Source organism: Nansenia antarctica (genome assembly GCF_963989245.1).
Source record: "Nansenia antarctica genome assembly, chromosome: 1".
Taxonomy (NCBI): Eukaryota; Metazoa; Chordata; class Actinopteri; order Argentiniformes; family Microstomatidae; genus Nansenia; species Nansenia antarctica.
Window position 1 is genome coordinate 49,507,285 of NC_137674.1, and position 15,905 is coordinate 49,523,189.

The following is a 15,905-nucleotide window of genomic DNA, read 5'->3' on the forward strand; positions in this document are numbered from 1 at the left end:
CGCGTGGTGCTGAAATAGCCGACATGCGGTGTGTGGTTTGAAAAAAGTAACGCCAGCTCAGTAAATAATTCAAACTTAATGTTTACTTATAGGCTATATGAATGTGACTGCACCACACATGTGAACAGTAACAAAGCAAATGCAGTTTAATTTTATGAAAAACATTGACAACTAAATCGGTGCAAAAAAAAAAAAAAGCTGAATCTGCAGCTGAATCTGCCTATGCTCTGCCTATGCTCCTGAAAAACATTTAATGACAGAGCAAACACGCATTACTAGGGATAATAATTACAATGAGCCATTCATTAAAAATAGAAAAAATTATATTAGGCTATTAAATCTCACTTAATGAGAAAACTGGCATCTCCCATCGGTCACTATTTGTTGGCTATCTGGTGATATGGACGTCTTTGAGTGTCTAGAAAAGCGCTATAAGTCTAATGTATTATTATAATTTATCATTATTATTATGGACGTCACTTTAATCCGGCAGTTCTCAAGGTTTTTATGCACCAATCGATTCCTCTAGCGCGTCTTTATCACATTCATTGACGAAAAGGACGACTCGCAGGTGGAAGGGAACATTCATTGTGAGCACGGAAAATGTGAGTCTCTCACAACGGCTTTGCATTGATGAAACCAGGTAGGATGAACGCATAGTTCGCTGTCCATTCCTCTTTAAATGCCCTGTTTTCACCGTCAACTTTCCTCTTTAGACCTTTGGAGAGTAACATGATGTTTCTCTTGCTAGCTAGCAGGTTAAATGTTTAGCTAACTTCACCAGGCACCAAACAACCAATCCAATAATAATGTGACATTGTAAGTCTGGGAGGAGGGGGGAATCATTATCAGAATAAAACTATGTTAAATAATTATTAGAATAAGTTAGGCTGCGCTACATCGTCAGTCCACACATGTATTATTCAAAACTATGGAAAAGGGTTGTTGAGAATCACAACACAAACTCGCTAGTCAAGCCAAAATACAGCAGCAAAATGGATTGGACTGCTACCTAGTTAACTAGAACACTACTTTACATTGTTACCTAGTTAACTAGAACACTACTTTACATTGTTACCTAGTTAACTAGAACACTACTGTACATTGTTACCTAGTTAACTACAACACTACTTTACATTGTTAGCAGGCTCACAAAACAAGCCGTGTTAGTTGACTAGCGATGTGTCATTGATTTTCGACAACGCGGAAATGTATTCACATTTTTCGAAAGAAAAGTCAAAGCATTAGAACGTAGAACGGAAAATCGCACGCGCGCTTTGCGCACGGAAAGCCACCGGCCCCGATTTGGCCTGAATTTTTTTTCCCTTTAGGAGTTTTTTTTTTTGTTGCTTTAATCCCTGGGCTCCCCCGCACACCGTGATTTAATTCGCACACTGATTACCATTAGTTCCAATGTAATTCCCTTCCCTCTTTATTCTGGACATGCTGTCCATTAATCACAGGTCAATGGACAGATTTCCACCTCTTGTATTTCTTAAGTACTGACAGATCTGTATTGAAATGGGTAATGAGGTGGGTGGCTGCGACACGGGACGGTCTCAAGGGGTGGGAGGTGGCATTTATGAGCAGACAAGAGACCGCGGTGTCAAATTGATACATTTTATTGCTTGTAGAGAGAGAAACAGAGCCTTTTATGAGGTAGCAACGGTAATTACAGCTCCAACACAGGTGTTCCTTCAGATCCTAAACATCTGGAGGGCCTACCAAATAGCAATACTACAAGGAAGGAGCTAAACCATGAAAAACATGTTTCCAGTTTAATTAAAATAGGCACTCTAGGATACCATGAAGGTATAATTATAATATATGCTATTATAAATATGCTATGTTGACCTAGTTATTTAAGGGCTTACATGAATGTGGTAAGCATGCTTCTAGTGTGGAGCTGACACACAGTACTGGATGTGAGGGAGGTACAGAGAGAAAGAGACCACTGAGGATCTTAACCCTCCACAGACATGACTAAGATTTGTATTGATGTGTGTGTGTGTGTGTGTGTGTGTGTGTGTGTGTGTGTGTGTGTGTGTGTGTGTGTGTGTGTACTGTCATGGCTGCCTGGTTGTTTCGCTCTCAATACATCCAGTATATTCTTTATTTTTTGCCCTGTGATTTATATTGCGATTCCTTTTTGATTAACTGTTGGTTTTGATATATAATTGCATTCATTACATGAATCGACTAAAAAACATCACTGAAAATATCAATTTCAAGGATTACTACACCAGTGGACACCCAGCTAGCTCCCTCCTCAACATGTCTTTAAAAAAAGGCAAACAACTATTACAGTGAGATCAGAGCTTATTAGAGATTAGAGTTGACTACAGGACAGTGGAGGAAACATACACAGGAGGAATCAGAGCAGGACACCGCCAAGCCCAGAAGCCCTGAAGCCATGAAGGCATGGACTCCTCCAGGGATGTTAGCCATGAAGGCATGGACTCCTCCAGGGATGTTAGCCATGGAGGCATGGACTCCTCCAGGGATACAGCCATGAAGGCATGGACTCCTCCAGGAATACAGCCATGAAGGCATGGACTCCTCCAGGGATACAGCCATGAAGGCATGGACTCCTCCAGGGATGCAGCCATGAAGGCATGGACTCCTCCAGGGATACAGCCATGAAGGCATGGACTCCTCCAGGGATGCAGCCATGAAGGCATGGACTCCTCCAGGGATGCAGCCATGAAGGCATGGACTCCTCCAGGGATACAGCCATGAAGGCATGGACTCCTCCAGGGATGCAGCCATGAAGGCATGGACTCCTCCAGGGAATGGAGGCATGAAGGCAAGGACTCCTCCAGGGATACAGCCATGAAGGCATGGACTCCTCCAGGGATACAGCCATGAAGGCATGGACTCCTCCATGGATGAAGCCATGAAGCTTAACTCCTCCAGGGATGAAGCCATGAAGCTTAACTCCTCCAGGGATGAAGCCATGAAGCTTAACTCCTCCAGGGATGCCATCCCTCTCGATGGAACAATCGCTGAGGAAACCTGGATCCACCCAGAGACCGTGGCCCCTGTCACTGTCACTTCCTTTCAATATCGTCATGACGATCAACATGTGCATCCTGCCTGTCTGAGAATCCTCAGCCATGTCTTCTCCCCCCATCAGAAAGCAGTTACCACATCTGAAGTTTGCCCTGTTCAACAATCCCAACAAATCGCTGGCGGTAACAGGCTTGATTTCCGCTCTCCAACTGAAACCTGGCAATCTCATTCGAATGTCTCGGCTTTAAACTGCCTGGGCCTATAGCACTGCCCCCTCCACCCCTCCAATCTCCCCCTCCTTCCCCCCTTAACCCACCCCACCCCGCCCCCATATCACATCACCATCAGTTCTACTGCTCAGTGATTTTAATATACATGATTCTACTGACTACATGCCTGCAGTTATTTTAACAACTCAAAGCCATGGCCACAACCTCGACCTGGCCTGCTCCGCTGGCATCAATGTTGAAAATCTGTCCGTCACTGACCTCACCATCTCTGACCACCAAGCCAGTCTTTTTGATGTTGACATCCCCCATAACTGACCTGAAGCAGAAACGCGTGTGCCGGGAACCTCAAGGCCATCTACCCTGCCTTTCTCTCAGCCTGCCTCTCAGTGACCATCTCTGCCGCTCTCCCCCTGACTGAGTCAGACTGCCCCAGAGAACTGTTACATTTCTACAATGACACTCTGTCCCCCTGCTTGGCCAGCTAGTCCTCATGATCAGATCAGTGTCATTCACAGACTGTGCCCCCTGGAACATGGTTGAGCTGTGTCAACTCAACTCTAGAGGACAACTTAGGCAGCTCTCCAAGAAACATGGTGAGGCTTACAAACAACACCAGCAGCTGTGCAAAGATTCTCTCCAATGTCTCCAACGTCTTACTACTAGGGTTGGGTGGTATCGTATTTTGACACCGTTAAGCCGCGAATTTCAAATGTTGAATGCTATATTGTTTCCCGCCACAAGGTGGCTGGCTGTGGTGCACTTCCAACTGTGATTTTCCATCTTATGTTACATGAGTGTTTTGAACATGTTTTTATGTTAATTGTATGTCTATTTTTATGTGAAGCACTTCTTTGTTGTAAAGCACTTTGAGCTTCCTTTCTTGTATGAAAGGTGCTGTATAAATAACGTTTATTATTATCACACAACGACAAAAATGTGATACAACGTTCCAGTTTTATTCTCTGAACAACATCAGAAATAGGCTAGCAAGATAACAACATTAACAACACTTATAAAGCTTGAGTGCAAATATACAGAGGGTAGCCAATAGGCCTGAATAAAAAATTGTGCAAAGACATAACACAAATTCTCTGGCGTCTTGTCATTCGGTCGGACCCCGAAATGCTTCCAAATTGCAGCAGTTGCTTTTTTTTTTAGGGACCATCTCGCTTGCACTCGCCATATCTTTTTCTAATTCTCCGTTCTGAGGGAAAGCTGTCATCTGACAAGTCTTTTTTAACAGGTTATTTATTTGACAAATTACATTGTTTATAAAAAAAGTTATGTCATCACTTTCATAGCATCTTCAACCACACAGACAGTGGTGCTGGACAAACACTCTGAAGGCGTTTATTATGTTCTACTATTATATAGAGCAATTCAGGACGGTTTTATGACGGTATTGAAACGGACACCGTTGCTATTATCAAAAACCATGGTTTATGACATAACCGTATAACAGCCCAACCCTAGTTCCTACTTCTCTGACTTCATTCAGTCTAACGACCTCTATGAGCCAATACAGTTTGGCTTCCAATCCCAACATAGCACTGAAACAGTGCTCCTAAAAGTCACTCGTGATCTACTGTTCTCTTCTGATGCCTGATGCAGAATCCTCCTTGACCTCAGTGACACCATAAACCACGGCATCCCCAACACAAGCCTTGAGACCTGCCTCAGTATAACTGGCACTGCCCCGAACTAGTTAGAAAGCACTACCTCTCCATCATCATCATCATCATCGACATTCAGAGCTTGGTTGTCTCCTCTTCATCCTGTACATGCCCCCTCTCGGACATATTATCCATCGCCATGGCCTACTGGTTCCATTGTTATGCTGATGACACTCAGCTTTACGTCACCACCAAAACAACGACTTTAATGAAGCCACCCACGCCACCCTAATAAGCTGTCTCGCTGACATCACATTCTGGCTGCAACGCAACTTCCTCAAACTGAACCGTAACAAAATCTGAAATCATATTAATTGACCCCAAATCCCTCTCTCACTCTGGCCAAAATGTCACCCTGAACAATAATGGTTTCGCCGTCTCCACCCAGGTTCGTAACCTCTGCGTCATCCTGCGTCACCCTCCACCCTCTAATTTGAACCTCATGACAAACACATAGCTAAAACAGTTTTCTTTCACCTCAGGAATGTTCCTTCAACGATGCAGAAACTCTTTTCCATTCATTTATAACATCCAGACAAGACTGCTGCAACACTGTTCCCTTTGGCACCACCAACAAAGTACTCAACAAACTCCAATACATACAGAACTCAGACGCCCTTACCAGAACCCACTCTAGTGACCACATCACCAACAGGTTTTCTCAGTCAGATTCAAGATGATCCTCACCACCTATAAGGCCCTCAACAACTGTTTACCCCCCTGCCCCACCTATAAGGCCCTCAACAACTGTTTACCCCCCCCCCCCCCCCCCTCCCCCAACCCTATGGTCAGCTGATGTTTACATGGCAGTGTTTTTGAGTACTGAGAAAAGTACTATACAAAATAAATGTGTTATAATAATAATTATGTATGTTAAAACATGTATTGTTTATTGTGTTTAATATTAAATAAACTAGAGCTGTATCCACTGCAGAAACACCATTCTACTTTACTCGTCAAGTGCTTAAAAACTTGACAGGAAAAACTCAGTAATGTATTTTCTTCTATAAATAGCTCTAGGGCAGAACAGTGAAACAGTAGGGGTGTGGTACCACATATGAGAAAGATATGAATTGTAATGAAATCCAACCTAAAGCGATAAGACAAGCGAGTTCTGCCAACAGAAGCAAAGACGGGCTTAGAGGAAGCACGAAGTAGAAGAGGAAAGTTTGGTACAATATTGGGTATTTAGTAGATGCACATGGATTGTCAGCAAAGATAAGCCTTCTGCTAAAAACTGTCTGGTGCGGCGGATGGCCTGGAGCCCAGGGGGGGAGGGGGGTCGTCACTTTAGTTTTTTGTTTTTCTGCTGTTTTGTGTTATATTTGTTGTTATTGTTTGTATTGTGTTTGATTTGATATAAAACATGATAATAATCATTTAAAAATGATCACGCAAAAAGAAATGGTCTCATACATTTCAGTAAATAAGTATAAGTATAAGCCAAATACCCACATTTATCTATCACAATATTTCAGTCCAAGTGAAGGAAATAACCTCCAATACTGTATATGACATTCTAAATTATTTGCATAAGAAATGGCACCAACTGACAATATTCACATTATAGTATATAGAGAAGGTAAAGAATAAAGAAAGGTATGTCGTATTTGATCAACGCATAGGGGTGATTTCTATAGGGGCAAAGCCTACAAGCTACTGACTGAGAAAAACAACAAACAGTCTACAGTCACAGTCAGGCTGTGCATCAGAAGATGTATGAAAACTGTGCACCAGAAGATGTATGAAAACTGTGCATCAGAAGATGTATGAAAACTGTGCACCAGAAGATGAACACCACACTAGTTTGATACTTGAAACCAACAGAGAGAGTTCCAAGAGATATTGATGGAGAGAGTTCCAAGAGATATTGATGGAGAGAGTTCCAAGAGATATTGATGGAGAGAGTTCCAAGAGATATTGATGGAGAGAGTTCCAAGAACTCTCAGAACTTCAGTGAAAACAAACAACAATTCTAGAACCAAGCAGGGGAAAGCAGGAGAAAGGGAATATGTATAGTAATCAAGTGTATAATGTGTATGGTATCAGATGAAAAGGAATACCTAAACATACAGAATAATCATAGAATCTTAATAATAAATAAATCATAATGACAATTATGAATGGGACTGAAATGTAATATTAATATTATGAATGCATTATTCATACATGCCAATAAGAACAACAGCCCTAGAGGATGTGATACAGGATTGTGTCACCAAGGTTACTATGAGCTCACGCTTCCCCATCGGGTATGATCAAGTCTCCCTTCACTCTCTGTAGAACTTATTAAATATGCAATCACTCATTCACTGGGGTCCAGAACAGCATGAAGATGTTACTGAACTTGACCGTGAAACGCAAATACGTACAGTATGTTTGCAGGAAACAGTGCTACAACAATAGCTAAGGATGTCATGTGATCCAACAACAAGGCAATTGAGATACTATTGATTACCCCAACGATCAGGTGATAGAAAACCCCAGCAGCTAGGACTGGTAATTGGGTTAGCTGGCTTCTTTGACACGTGCCTTGAGAATAATACTTGCCGGATGCAGACTGGCCCCCCACCATCTCCAGCTTGTCACTGGATTGATGCCACGTACAGAGGATAAAAGATTTCTCTGAGCTAAACCTCTGGCTGCTTGATACATTCTACCACCAGCAGCGGTTGCCCATGACTACCGGCTATGACTCACAGACAGACATTCCATCCCCCAGAATCCAGTGCTGTGTCTCAGCCCACTTTGATGAGTTCAACCCATCGAATTGTGAGAGCTAATTCTTATTCGACGCATGGAACATATCAAATTCTAAAATTCTAACTCTAGGGTTCCATGTACCATTTCCTTGTTGTCTTATCGACAAGTGGGCCCGTGGACAGTGGACCTTGAGGAGCCTGACCTCCCCTCAACCCATAAAAGTGCAGCTCGTGCAGAATCAACTATTTATGGGGTGCAGCATCAGCTATTTATGAGTTACAACTTGTAACTAACTAGCTAGCTTCAACTCAACAACAACTCAAGGACAGAAAAACCCCAATTAAAAATAACAATATGGGGGTGGATAGGAGCTTCCTCTGGCTCAATAGAATTTCGTGCTCCGTGTTTGAAGAAGATCTAATCGCATCATTTTCTTTGGGGGGGGGGTCTCCATCTCAGATTTCTAATATACAGCAAGGATAACAGGCATTGTGTTGGAGGTACACCAGCTGTGAAAAGAGGCTACCTATTCATCAACTATGAATGTATAAAGCTCTTTGTCTTCCTCCTTATCAATAACACAACATCAGCTGCCACCCTGCCACCCTGCCACTTAGCGCAGTCTCATAAAAGTCTCATCGCGCCACTGCAAAGCACCCTGTATATCAGGACGTCTTCATAAAAAGGTTTCATGTGCACGCTGCCTTGTCTTTGGATGTTTACAGTCAACAGGACCAGCATTTTGCCCAGGGCAGCATACACTCATTGCATTGTATATCAATAGGTTATATAGTGTAACCTTCCTGAATGAATCTATCTGCTTTGAGTTATCAGGTACGTGTTTTGACATCACCTTTGTCTGATATCTCACTGGAGTACATTTTCGTGAAGCCAGAAACACAGACAGTTTAATATTTCATGTAAAGGACAGCAGAGAGGTTGAAGTCCAGTTGGTCTGAACGCATCATAGTGAACTTTACACATTCATATCATAGGGGATCAGACAGTTCACAGGAGTGGTTCTTTCAGAAGATCAGAGGCTTCATCTGAAGGCCCACAGCTCAGAGTTGGAAAAGTGAACTCCTAACTCTTTTGGTCAAAAGGATGAAGTACCATTCAACCTTCAAATCAGCAATCACGACATACCGTAACTAATGCTCTAAAGCAAAAAATGCTGATGGTCTGCGTGTGAGGATTACACATAAGCCATTATCTGTATGCAACAGAAACACATACAGTACATGATTGGCACCAGATAGGGGCTGCTGCACTCACGCAGGGAGGGGGTAATAAGAAAATAATCTCCCTTGTGAACTGTTGAACTTCCATTTTCCTTCTCACTTATCAGTGAGTGATACAGTACCCGACTCTCTGGTCTATTTTCGAGGGATGCCTCGTCCATTAGAGGGGTCCTTCCTGGGTCACATGTCACTTATCTGCCACATCGATTCACTAGAGACCTGCTAGGCACAGAAGGCTTTTCACAATTGTTAGGAGCACGACTTGCATCCTCTCCTCAGGCCCCCACTCGCTTCTTCCTCCAAAAAAAGCATTGGAGGAGAATATGTAATGGAAGGAACCTACATCTTCCAACACCCTCAACACCCTCCCAACATTTAAACAGGCCCTCAAAACCCACCTCTTCAAGCTTGCCTTCACCAGTTAACCCTCTCCCCCTCCCCTTCCCATGTGTCCCCAGCACTACCTTAATTGGTCCCTATACTTTCTTTTATTCATTTTTTGTTTCTTTTTATTATTACTACTCGATCTTTTCAATTAGGGTTAGCGTATTTGAGTGTCTAGAAAAGAGCTATATAAGTCTAATGTATTATTATTATTATTATTATTATTATTATTATTATATTTTTCTCCAATGCTCTTTCAGTAAGACACAAGTGGAGGAAGGAGGAGAAGATGCAAAGAGTCCTGTTCCTAACAAGTGAGAAAAGGCAAGAGAGAGGAGGAGGAGGAAGAGGAGGAGAACTACGGGGGAGGAGAATGGAAGAGATAGAGGAGGAGGAGGAGAACTACAGAGGAGGAGAATGGAAGAGATAGTGGAGGAGGAGGAGGAGGAGGAGGAGAACTACGGGGGAGGAGAATGGAAGAGATAGAGGAGGAGGAGGAGGAGGAGGAGGAGAACTACGGGGGAGGAGAATGGAAGAGATAGTGGAGGAGGAGGAGGAGGAGGAGAACTACAGAGGAGGAGAATGGAAGAGATAGAGGAGGAGGAGGAGGAGGAGGAGAACTACAGAGGAGGAGAATGGAAGAGATAGAGGAGGAGGAGGAGGAGGAGAACTACAGAGGAGGAGAATGGAAGAGATAGAGGAGGAGGAGGAGGACAGAGCAATGTGTACCTCTGAATGTAACGCAGCATCTGGTATTATCACAGCACTAATACTGATGGTGTTGGGGGGCGTACATGTCACACACGGTAAGCAGCGAGACGGTTATTAGCTCAGCTATATGTGACTGTCAGCCCCCCCTCTCCCCTTGACTCATTCAACTGAGGCAGATTAGGATTACAACCCGGTGTTAAGCAGGCATTTACATATTATTTAGTAATGGCATAGAAATTCCATGTGGGTGTCGTTGAGCTTCATTGACAGGGTAACATTTGCAGAAATTCAGTGCGGAGGGTCGGAGGAGGAGGAGGTTCTGTGTTCAGCACCGCACAGGCAGGTTCCACAGGAGCTCAGTGGAGAGGATCAGTAATGAAAAAATACCAACAGCCAGCAGCACAGAGAGAGCAAGGCCGACTGAGGGATGACAAGTCAGCCAGAATGAACCGGAGCACCGGCAGGCCTTGAGGAACATCATCCTCCTGGGTGTCACAGTGTAAAAGTGACGCTAACGGGATCATTTGTCATCATTCCGGCCGACAGTAGACTACTTTCTGAACGTAGCGCTAATGAACAGAAACGGGTCTCTGTTGGGGTGCCGTCTGTGCCCACGGTGTGGGGCGTATGCATGTGGATTCCGCGCATCCCAAAGCTACGGGGGGGGAGGCTGATAAACTAGGGATGAAAGCTGATAAGATAACTATACAAATGAGCACCCATCCCCTCTCCTTAAAAAGAAATGTGAGCATCGAAGGCTGACAAGAGCTGCTTTAGTAGTTCAGGGATAGGTTCAGGGTGTTTGAGAGCGTCTCTTATCAGTTCATCGGCACAAACAAGCCTGAGGGGGAGTCCCCAGGGGCTGCTGTGCAGAGGGTAGACGCTGCCTGTGAGGGTCTGGTGTCTGGGTCTGGAACTGAGTGACAGATCTGTCATTGAGGCATGACTTTGACTGGCCATAGGCTCTGTGCAGTCCAGAGCACAGGCATTTTGAGACGGACATACAATAAAAACAGTAGCTTGCATCACTGAGTGATTGATGAGAGCAAAGTTGATCTGGGATGGTCTAGGATGTGGTCATTCAAGTATGCAGTTTCTCTTTGATATTATTAGGGTGAAGTAGTGATGGGAATTGAGAACTGGTTCCAGTTGAGAACCAGTAACAAATTGTTCGATCCATTGGAACCGTACGCCTCCGAGGTTATTGACTCCTTTTATTGTTGCCGGCATGTTTTTCTGACAGTTGCGCATGAGTCATGACGTCAAACTCTGCGGTGGAGTACGGGAGTATAACGTCGCAACAAGGACAGTATTCAAGCGCTCAGGGTATGCTACAACGCCTGGTAGCCATTCACAAACTTTGTTTGAGAAAGCAGAAGAAGTAGCATGTTATCTATTTCAAATGTGTCAAGCGACACATGGATTCTAAATGGTAGACTACCTGCACGTCACTGCCACTGAATAATAACGCGCCCGCTGCGTTGATACTTTGCGCTCCGTGCCAGATAGTACTACCAATGTGTTAAGTTAAAGTTTTTTTGTATCAAGTGAGGTCAAGGAATCATGCATATATAATAATAACAATATATAAGAAGAAGAAGAAGAAGAATGCATTTTATTTGTATTGCACTTTTCCTTCAAAAGAATCTCAGAGTGCTACAGAGTAAAACAATAATAAAAAACACAAAAGAAATCACAAGAATGAACACAGGTTTAGCAGTCAAAGGCCTTTTTAAATAAAAATGTTTTTAGGCCTGTCTTAAAAGAGTCCAGGCTCTGTACTGGCCTTAGCTGGCTAGGAAGGCTGTTCCACAGGCTCTGTACTGCCCTTAGCTGGCTAGGAAGGCTGTTCCACAGGCTCTGTACTGCCCTTAGCTGGCTAGGAAGGCTGTTCCACAGGCTCTGTACTGCCCTTAGCTGGCTAGGAAGGCTGTTCCACAGGCTCTGTACTGCCCTTAGCTGGCTAGGAAGGCTGTTCCACAGGCTCTGTACTGCCCTTAGCTGGCTAGGAAGGCTGTTCCACAGGCTCTGTACTGCCCTTAGCTGGCTAGGAAGGCTGTTCCAAGGCGCGGCACAGCCGAGCAGAAGGCTCGGTCCCCCATGGTGCGGATGTGGACTTGGAGGAGCAAGCTGTTTGTAGATCTGAGGGTGCAGGTGGAGGTTTGTGGAGTGATGAGTTCTTGTAGGTAGGGAGGTGTGTGTCCTTTGATGCATTTGTGGGTGAGAAGCAGGACTTTGTAGTCAACCCTGAAACCCACGTGTAGTGAGTATAGAATGGGGGTTATGTAATCGTATTTGCGGACTCTCATCAGGATCCTTGGATCGCTTGGAGTTTGGAAATATTTCTGAGATTATAGTTTTGCACAGGTGTTTTATATGGTCACTGAAGGTCAGGTGAGGGTCAAACCTAACCCGTCGAAGGTGAGCTGAGATATGGGTGAAGACTGAACCTGGTGTGGGGTGCAGGAAGTTGTTGTTCATCCATGCCTTTATCTCCTCAAGACAGGTGGTGAGACATGACATGGCTGCAGACATGCATACATGTCATTATGTTATTAATATCTTGCAGTAAGTGCTATATCTCACTTGAAGTTGTATGTAAATGTTCCATTGGTTTATTATATGGTAATTTGGTAATTATATTATGAAGTTACTCTTCCAATTAATGAGACAACTGAAAATATATTGTAATAAGTAAAATGCATAGTTTAACATTATCAGTAGTACATGTAGAACATGTATAGCATAATGATACTGCTGGCTGCACTGTAGCCTATTTTCTAAATAGGACAAACATCAGGCATCACATGATCTTGTTTTAGCCACACCTTCTAAATTATAAAGAAGAATTGTTTATTTTATGTGCAAGTTAAAATTTAAATTTGGTTGAAGCTTATTCCCTTTTGAAAGGGAGTATTGTAATTTATTCAAATGTTACTAGGCATACATGCCTATTAAAAAAAAAAAAGTGTATTTGATCAGTCAGTTTAGATTTGTTTTCCAAATGATATCCTTTTAAGAAAAGGAGCATTGTAATTCATTTTAATATTTTCAAATGTTATTAGACATTCTACACTGTGTTCAGAGACTTGAGATAATAAAACAGCTGTGTTGACGCTGAAAACCTGTGTGGGCCTACTTTTTTTCCACACAGAAAATTCATCAGGAATCGATAAGGGAATTGATAAATAATTGAGCCGATAAGCAGAATGGATAATGGAATCTGTATCAATAATATCCTATACTCCCATCCCTAGGCGTTAGACTGTTAGTTATTCAGCCCTGTTCCCTTTTCATGAAAAATGGCCATGACTCCCACAAATATTGCTAACATTTTTGGCTTTTTGGCAGGCACATAGAGGACCCCAGGCCACACTCTCACAACAATTTTGATGCCAAAATTCTAGAAGGGGGCGCTATAGCAACACGTTGAATTTTCCAACTTTGAGAGGCTATAACTTTTTAACCTTTTGTCCTAAGACACCAAATAAACACCAGCAGATCCGCATTCTCAAGACCAACAGAGCTAACAGAGCTAACAGAGCTAGAGGGACTTAAACGATGCGTTCAAATAGATTTTCTTCAAGAATTTCTTCGATTTAGAATTTACGTGAGCGCAGCGCGTACACATGTGTTGCCTTGCGTCTGACTAGAATCTGCAAAGTAGTGATTATTGCCTACTTATTCCAAGCATGTTCACACAGCATAGTCTTGCCAACATTACATATACAGTTGACAGACATTATTAGACATCGGTTCTCATTGCACAAATTGGGAATTCGAACACATTGGCATCCCACTCAAACTCGCTAGGTCTGCGGCAGTGGAACTGGTACGCCGGGGAGGAGTGCCTCTCGTCGGAGACGTGATCACAGGCAGCGCCATCGCAGAGGCCTGCTAGCTAAACAGGAACACGAGCCCAACGGATTACCCCTTGCCCAGTTTTTTTCTCGCCAATATCTGCTCACTACCAAACAAAATGGATAATTATTAATTAATATCACCATCACTATTATGTTTTATATCACTATTTGCACTTCTGGTTTTGATTCTAAATGATGAATACATGCTATGCATCTATGGTTCAAGTTTTGCTTTGATATGTCTGAAATATTGATAGGCCTGTACTCTACATATTAGTTATTTGTTCTTTTATTATTTTAAATCATGTTCGAAATAAAATATTCATTCATTCATTCATATTATTAGATTGTATACTATTTTCAAGGTCACAACCTTTCAGTGCAGCTGATGGAAGTTGGCCTGACCACCAACACACCTCTATTACCGCGACTCCGCCCACCTGAGTGCAGGAAAGACAGCACCCCAGTGCTGTAGTCATTTCACCTCCTACCGCCGACACACATTTCCAAGGCGCCTGAGTTTGGACCTGTGTCCATTTTGCACCGGCTGAAAATAGAGCCCTATGAGAGACTACACCGTAATGTGTCTTGTGTGGCATAAGGAAACAACGTGTGCCCTATATTGTATGACATTCCTTCAGTTGCATTGTGTGTATTCTATTTAAACACCATCATCCTGTGCACAGGAGGACATCATGTCTCCATCATTGTATCTAGTGTCGACAGCTTAGAGAATCAGCCTCGTTCTTCTCGACTTCGCATTCGAGAGCTGTCGTCGTAGCGTTATTGTTGCCACCTACTATTAAACCCTGTTGTGTGATGGATGCTGGAGGATGTCGCCACTCTAGAACCGATGAAGCACGGCCTTCTCATCTCTAACCACCGAGCCATCGCTGCCATATGCAAATCGTCCATCAACACACGGTAGGAGGCATTGTTGAGAAGAAAGAAAGAACACTTGGAGAGCACACTATGGAGAGCTATTCAGCGACGGTGCGCACACCGTTTCAACAACAAGAACATGACAGTGGCGGCTGTCCAATTAAAAATACACTGGAGTCACGCACCTAACAGAGAAGCCGTGGACATGACCTTTGAGTTGGGACTTTCGCTTTGAGACCTTTAGGCTTGAAGACGTGTGGCACCGCATCCAAGGCAACTTTATTGCACGAACATAATCATGTTAATGAAGAGACACAGGCGGTGTTGTACATGACGTTAGGGTGAAAGAACAACATGAACACTGCTGTGTACTGTACAGGCCTGCTCTGCCAAACCCTTCCGCCTGGCAGACACCTTTCCACAGCTGGGCAAAAAAAGACAGGAGGAAGAAAAGAAGTAATAGTTACATGCCATCCATGTCTTTGCTCACCTTGTCTTGTCTGCCTAGCCTCTCTAAGTACTGTAAAGTGAAGATTGACAGGTCCACAGCCCCAGCCTCTCCCCGAAGAACTGCCAATCACTGCTGGACTGACTACAGGGAAATATCGACAGCAGAATCCTGCAGGGCTCTATTTGAAAAGTTTGACTCCGTAGGAACTTTTATTGTCTTTAGGAGTTAAGATAGGCATCAGTCATCCATTGGAGACAAAGTGGTAGAGAAGGTCCATCAGTTTTCCAGGCCAGTGCCCGGTCCACTGAGACGGATGGAGAAAAAAAGAAAAAATGCACCCTCTGTGTTTCTCATTGCAAAGTCAATCTTCCAGACGACCAAGGACAGCTGCTCGCATTTTCTTCTGAGTCACCGTTACTGGGCCACTCAGAGCTCTGGAATGAGTTTCACCCTTGTTCAATTAGCCTGTCCACTCTGAGAGGGAGGGAGAGGTACGCATACAGAGACCTGCATGATGAGACCTGCTTTAAGGGAATTTACAAATGAGCTGATTTTTTGCCGGACAGAAGAGAGGAATTGGAAGTGGATATCAGAGAAATGTGCTTAGGTCAGGGTTGGTATGAGGAGTTAACAGGCTCGTTTGAACGTATACAGTACAATGCCCATGCTTCTCAGTGAACCGTGTCAGTGCCAGTTTTAATTAGGTGAATTCAATTCATGAACTCAAACGGTCTTATAGAGAACAATAGGCCCTT

General features: G+C 43.5%; 1 protein-coding gene across 1 annotated transcript in view; it reads right to left on the reverse strand.

The window, feature by feature from the left end:
- LOC308172698 (uncharacterized protein C14orf132) overlaps positions 1–15,905 on the reverse strand; it is a gene marked incomplete at both ends in the record, with an annotated part of 31,869 nt that overhangs the window by 15,328 nt on the left and 636 nt on the right. The gene's annotated exons all lie outside the window — the stretch shown is intronic.